We start from the raw sequence: 6,826 nt of genomic DNA, 5'->3' as shown, positions 1-6,826 counted from the left end.
CCCCTTCTTTTGGTACTATACGGTGCATGAAAAGGAGGAAAGCAGCACTGTAAGCAGACAGCAATGACAACGTTCTTCAGCTGTAGATGTTGGGCATGTTTTGAAACAGTTCTGCCGCTCACAAAGTTGTAAGTCTTCTTTCACTTGAAACATTGAGATTCAGATTACTCTGTTCCTTGCGTTTCTTTAAAATTCCAGGTTGCCCAGCATTTTCACCAGTGACACTGTTTTCAAACAAAAGGGTAAGTTCAGCTTAGGTTTACGTACCTGAAACACTATGGAGTTAGGGGGAAATTCATTTGTGAGAGAGAAAATTCTGGCCCAAAGGCCTTTATCTCATGAACATCAGACAGAAGAGGTTTCATCAAAATAAATACAACAACAGTGTTAGTTTTCCATTTAAACCTTGAATCTCAGACAGAGAAAGGGGAAGGAGGTATTGCCTAGATTTCTGATCAGCTACTTACTCTCGTGACAAGTATTTGCATAAACCTTCACAAGGTGATAGCTCACTTATACTGCAGGGATCTGTTGATGAGAACAGAGAGCGTTACCATTCTCACTTCAGCAAGCTGCATGTCTCATGACTTTATATTTAGGGTTTCTTGGCTTCCTAAATAAAATAGCAATTAGCTTTTTAATTACTAGTATAGCAGTGGAACCAAAGTGGATTGCTGCGGGTGTTTGACAAACAGCCAATTAACTACTTCAGCTTCTGGATTTACGTAACCTTGTGTCTTTTTGCAGTAGCCGCTTAATGTTGTCATCGTTTCAATGCAATGCACTAAAGGAGTGGCATTGTTTATGGAGCTGATATTGTCTACACATGCTGGCAGATAGAAAAGGCTGACTGACAGCTGGAGAATGATGACAAAGGTTGTCTGTTTTAATCCCTCTGCCGTGAACTTCTCTCTTGTGGAATGAGCACAGTTGCAGTTCTGTGGATGCATTAACAAAAAAAACCGTAGGCAGAATGATGAATGGCCTCTTGTGATTGCTTGCCTTCACCCTGCATTTTTTTCTGAATCATGCTCTTTGCATGAAATAAGTCATATAAACAAATGTGCCTGTTATTAACGCAGCTTTGCCTTCGTCTGTCAGAAATACTATCACCAGCTGTAACCTTAAATATCACCTGTTAACATAGATTAAAATTATTTTCTTTGTTACTGTAAAACCTCATTTCCCCGTCTTCATTAGTATATAACTGTTTTCAGACATCAGTGAGAATTTTATAATGTAGCAATTTCAAGTTAATTAGAAAGGATGGGGGCTCCTTTCTAATTCTAAGGTGCAAGGATTGTCAAGGACGCTTCTGAGCAGAATTTCTTCCATCTATGCCATTTTTCTATTATGCTTGATTTGAAGCTCTACATGGAGATGGTAAGAGTAGAATGGAGGATCGATACTGATGCGCTCCAGTTTCTCTTCTGTTGTGGGGAGCTGACCGCTAGCCTTCCAAGGAGGATTGGGAGCTTTTGAGGTCACAACTTTACTATAGTAAGGAGCAGGGAAAGCTCAGCTAGTAGTGTTTCTCCTGCAGTGATCAGGCTACAAGAAAGAATCGGGCGTGGGGCCTATGCTTGGCAGCAATCATTTGTCCTGCGGGTAGCTGACACTCGGAAGCCTGGACCCCTGCAAACTCCTCTTCTGCCCTCCAAAGAAAAATGGAACTTGAGTTGCTTTTCATCAAACAATTAATCTACAGTTTCAAGCTCTCCTACCTGTACACCAGCTTTTCTTTTCCATTCAAAGTTTTCTTGTAGAGAATTGTCACTTTAGCTCCCTCCTTTAAAGATTAAAATAGTTACCTGTGTCAGAGAGTATTTCTGATATTGCCGGGGCCGCTGATAGACTGTTTTCACAAACGCATTTTCCTTTGGCTTTGATGGGACTGGGCCTATTTAGAGTCAGTTTTTGTTTCTCATCTGAAAGGCAGAAACTTCTTAAACTGCTCCAACCCGATCACTTGTAACTGTAACTTAAATGATACAGAAGCTCGTAGCTAGCATCACTAACATCCTTTTATTTTCCTCCAACACTTGGATGGAGAATGAATATATAGCATGCTTGGTTTTTTGCTTTTATCTTAGCTTTAATAATGCTAATATACTCTGTTATACTTGTGCTGTTTTCATACACTGAAAGTACAAAAATGTTTGCATGGTAAAATCTCATGGGAAGGGATTTTGACTGTCGCTATAAAGCAAGTCGTTCCATTGGTAAAGTCCCTACAGTCTAATTTCCTTTGAGGTTTTGTGATCTTTGCCTTACTTTTTCTTCGCCCAGTAACCGCAGCTGCCCCCCTTTTGACTCCCTGAGCGCTGCTGATGGGTAGGAGAGAGCCGGGCTGTGGCTGACCTTCAGGGATGCTTGCAAATTGACTGGTGAGCAAGGGCACATGCCAGCTGGCTGGTGCGCTGCTCTCAGAGAACAAAAAGGCTGATGGAGGTCTCTTTTGCTTTCCCCTGCAGGTGGATAGGTTAGTCTCATCAGCCCTAGATTTGTTAGTTCTCCAGACTGCATTAGCTTTATGACTGCCCTTTCAAATTGAGTTGGAGTTGGCAAAGGGACTCACAGGTTGCTGGTGCAGACTGGTTGCAAAAACGACTGCATAAGCCCTGGTTCCCCAGCAAACCAGGCTGGTGATAAATAAGTCGCAAAATGAGCTTGTGTGTGCCCAGAAGTCTGAGAGATTCTTGGTTCCAGTTCTACATTTTGGATCCATTTTGACCAGAGTCCATCTAAGAGAGAAGACTTCTGTGTCACCAGTGGTTGAAGAGTCTGGAGATTGCTCTGTAAAGCTGAAATCAACAGCTCACTTATGCTGGGATTTCAAAATTTACAGCTGTATTATGTTGGTGGATGAAAAACCTTTTCCTTCAAGGAGTTTTATAAATGTATGGCACGTGATAAATTTCTCAACAAATGGAAAATAGATTATTTTCTCAACTAGCACTTCTGAGATATTCTGTAAAATACCTAAACTGAAAAAGTGGTTTCTGAAAGTGGTATTTATTAAAACTGAGTATTTGATTGGTAAAAGTCTAGCTAGGTGGGCTTGAAACCCTAATATTAATTTTTTATGTCTTTGGTTTGGAAATAGAAGCATTGCCACTCATTTCTTACAAAGTCTCTGCCCCTATAATGTTTGGAAAACTTTCTCATGTGCTATCAGTTTTAAAGGCCAGCTTTTTCCTAGCTGAAGATTGTATATAAATTAAACGAGGATATAAATTAAATGACGACTGCAGCCTCTTTACATAAGCTCTCGTGCTGCAAGTGTACAGCAGAAAGTTTGGCAGTGTGGATGTGTTTTACAGGTGCCTCCTATGAGATATTTGTGAATAAAATGTCCTAATCTAAGTTATGCTCTATGTTTCTTTTAAACCAAAGGGTTTTTATGTTATATTAAAATGATTTTGTGTGTGTTTGTTTTCCTTGTTTGTCTCTTCATATATAGTGTGCTGATGTCTTGCCCCTGGTTACATTTAAAAGCCTTAGAGAAATAAAGTGTGTTTTTAGGGAAATTTAGAAGAAAGTCATCCTGAGAACTAAGGTGAGAATGCTACTGGTCTTGTAATCACGAGGAAATCATAGGGAAAAATACTGGATGTAAGGAACGAGTTACAGTGAGTGTTCTGTAAAGGGTGAGGAATGCTCTTACTTCTAGATCAGTGTGGCAGGCAGATAGTTGGGCTCCTTGGGGAGTTTTTCTGTGTACAGATCGTTGTATCTCCCTTCACCAAGCAGAAGTTAAGCTGGGAAGACTAAAAAGAGGTACCACCTCCCAAGAAGCTTTCTGTGTGCTAATGATGAGGTTGCACTGGATATGTGCAACATATCCTTCTGCATATGTACAGTGCAAGCTGGAACCGTGCAAGGTTGGTGGTATCGTACATCCCGTGCACACTCCGCTCATACTACAGAAGTCACTGCAATAAATACATCCCTTACACTCTTGCAACTGTGCTAAATCTGTGGAGAGCTTTGGTAGACCACTGAAAGGGTCATTTTTGAATGAAAACGTTCCTCCTTTGTCCTTTCATAAGCTAAACTTCCACGATGACATCAAATACCTGAAATATAATGCTCAAATATATTTTAAAAGTGTTTACTAGTATGAAGAGATTTTTTCAATGGAGGAAAGAGGTAATTATTTCCCTTGAAGACAAAACCCCAAATGCTTTGTTACCTTGACAGGAATTTCTTGTGACAGCTGACGTGATCAACAAGCAGGAAATGGTCTTTGAAGACACAACTAGGTAACTTGGCCATCAAAAACAACGTTTGGCTGTCAGAAGCTGGCTAGTAACAGTGTTAGGATTTGTGGGTGTCAGCCCCTGTGAGGGGGTGATGAACAGTGGTGTGGAGTGGTGGTGGAAAGGCAATGTGTCTGTCATCGCACCAGGGACTGGAGCTCTCTGGTGGGACTTACAGAGGTGCTATTGTAGGTTCACGAGCAATTTGTGGAGAGCCTTTGCCATATCACCCTCCATTGAAGTATTTTGGAATAGCTCTTTATATGTCTATCTGACTGGTTTCTGGCCTGTACTGAAGTGGTGGCTGCCTTCTGCTGGTGTCCTAAGATTATGCATGGTTTAGCTTGAAAACTCAGTGCTTTCTGCCATAGTCTGGTGCTGGCAGCGCAACTCCTGGTACGAGGGCCAAGGGCCACATCCCCAACATCCCACTGCTTAAGGAAAAAAATTTACAGCCTCAAGCCTTCATTCTGAGAAAGATGCCCTGGATTAATAAGAAAGACCAATTCAATAATGTGGCAAGAGCTGTTTCAGAGTCTGCAGAAAGCCTGACACAGATTAGCTCCCAGCAGTGCTGGGAGTTAATGAGAAACCCAGGGATACTCCTGCTGCATTTACAGGTAACTGGTAAATAATCTGAAATCTTGCTAACTCTGGATGTCACTTAATCATTTTCCTTCCTGTGTTTGGATCAATACGGAGAGGGACTCTGGAGAGTACATATTGCAGTGGAGATGGTAAATCTCTAGGGCTGAAGGGAAGTGCTGTAGTGCCTTTGGAAATAAGATGGGTAGTTACACCCATCCATATGCGGCCTCTGCTGTCTAATTCTACAGTCCCTCAAAAAAAATGGAAGTCCTTGATCAGTCCCTCCTCTCCAAACCATGGAAACAAAAGCCTTTCTTGCTCTTACTTGTACATGCAGTGAAAAAGCTAGTGTCTGGCCAGGCATGAGGTGAGGACAAATTAATGTAATATTATGGTTTTTTTCTATTCCCCTGCAAATGTAGGACCAAATCAAGAGCTGGTCTAAAATGGTTGAGATGCTGAACACAAAGGAATTACTCCTGTCTACGCCACTTCTGAATTTTATCCGGAGACCGGTTTCATGAGAAAACTGAAAGAAGACTTTGTGTGTGTTAGCAGTAGTGTAGAATAAATCTGTGTTTTAGTTCAGAGTGCTCACCAGAAGGTGACATTTATATAACAATCTTCCAGTAGGTGTGTTATGTTTTACTAGAAGCCAGTTCAAATAAAGCCTATGTAATTTATAATGGCCTATTCCACAACACTTGCTAGGTTGAAAAGAGCCAACTAATAAAGACATATTAACTTATAGAATCACTTAGGGGGCTAATAACCCTTCCTTTGAGTGTATGGGTCTGGCTTTAATAAACTTTAAATCTGCTTTTTGTTCTTTTAAACAGGAAGGATCTGATACTGAGAAAGGCTGAGCACTCAATTTCAGCTAAAATCGATGGTGTGCATTCAACACCTTGGAAAACCAACTCCTAAGTCACTGTCAATTAATTCTGAAGTCAAACTGGTTGAGTTGAGGAGACTGGAAAAACTGAGGATTCTTAACTGGGCATATGGAAATTCTTAACTCCAATTATGGGTGATAGCCACCTCGCTATCACCTCCAGGAGGCTGGCTGGAAAATAGGTTCAAGCAGTGTGTGTCTCTGCTTCTTGCTATCCCCCACCCCTCAACTGGAAATTTTAAAAATATCTTTAACCAAAAATCCAACTTTCTGCTGAAATAAAAAGGGGGGGAACATAATTTGACAATTTGTAATAGCAATTCCCAAGTGCAAGCCGCTTAATACTAAAAGTAAACAGCAGTGATGGAATTTCCACTTATTGGGTGTCTGCTTAACGGAAAAAAAATGTTTAATGGTTGGCAATGTGTCATGTTCTTACACAGAAAACATTTGAGACTAAGGGGCGGGTGGGCTAGAGATCCAGGAGTCCTCTCGCCCAGAACTGCTCCTTTACAGATGGGGTTGAGATATGTTTGTGAACAGGAAGTTTTTGTTTGCCTAGTGCCAACCTTGCCCTAGTAACTTCTGCCACCTTCAGCCTGCGTCTGCACACTGGTTTCCTCCTCGTTACACACGCGCTCACGGGCATGCACACGTACATACACAGGAGCAGTGGTCGGCATCCCGGGCACCTAACCAGCCTTTCTGGGGTTCAGGGGTGTCTGCCTCGAGAGCTGTATGAAACTCCAGGGGCAGTCACTGGCTATTCCCACATTAAATTGTGTTTCTTCAAGGTGCCTTTATCTGAGTAGCATTGCTTCATTTAGGCCTAAAATTCTCTCACCCCTCATTCACTTTATTGTTGCATTAGATATATCTAACAACTAAAATGATCTGTTGGCAATGAGGAGTTGTGAGGGAGTGTGCAGAGATTTGTTTATATTGATCAGGCAAATCCCGCAGCGTTTTCCATTTCTTGCTTGGATAATGAATGATCTTCCTCCTGAGTCTCTGGCACCTCTGTGGCCTTGGCAGACCAGGAGGTACCTGGCGGTTGGTGCTATCAAACCCATCCATCACT

The sequence above is a fragment of the Pygoscelis adeliae genome, unplaced genomic scaffold, assembly GCF_000699105.1.
Source record: "Pygoscelis adeliae isolate BGI_AS28 unplaced genomic scaffold, ASM69910v1 Scaffold443, whole genome shotgun sequence".
In the NCBI taxonomy this organism is placed as follows: Eukaryota; Metazoa; Chordata; class Aves; order Sphenisciformes; family Spheniscidae; genus Pygoscelis; species Pygoscelis adeliae.
Note: the sequence above shows the minus strand (reverse complement) of the source record.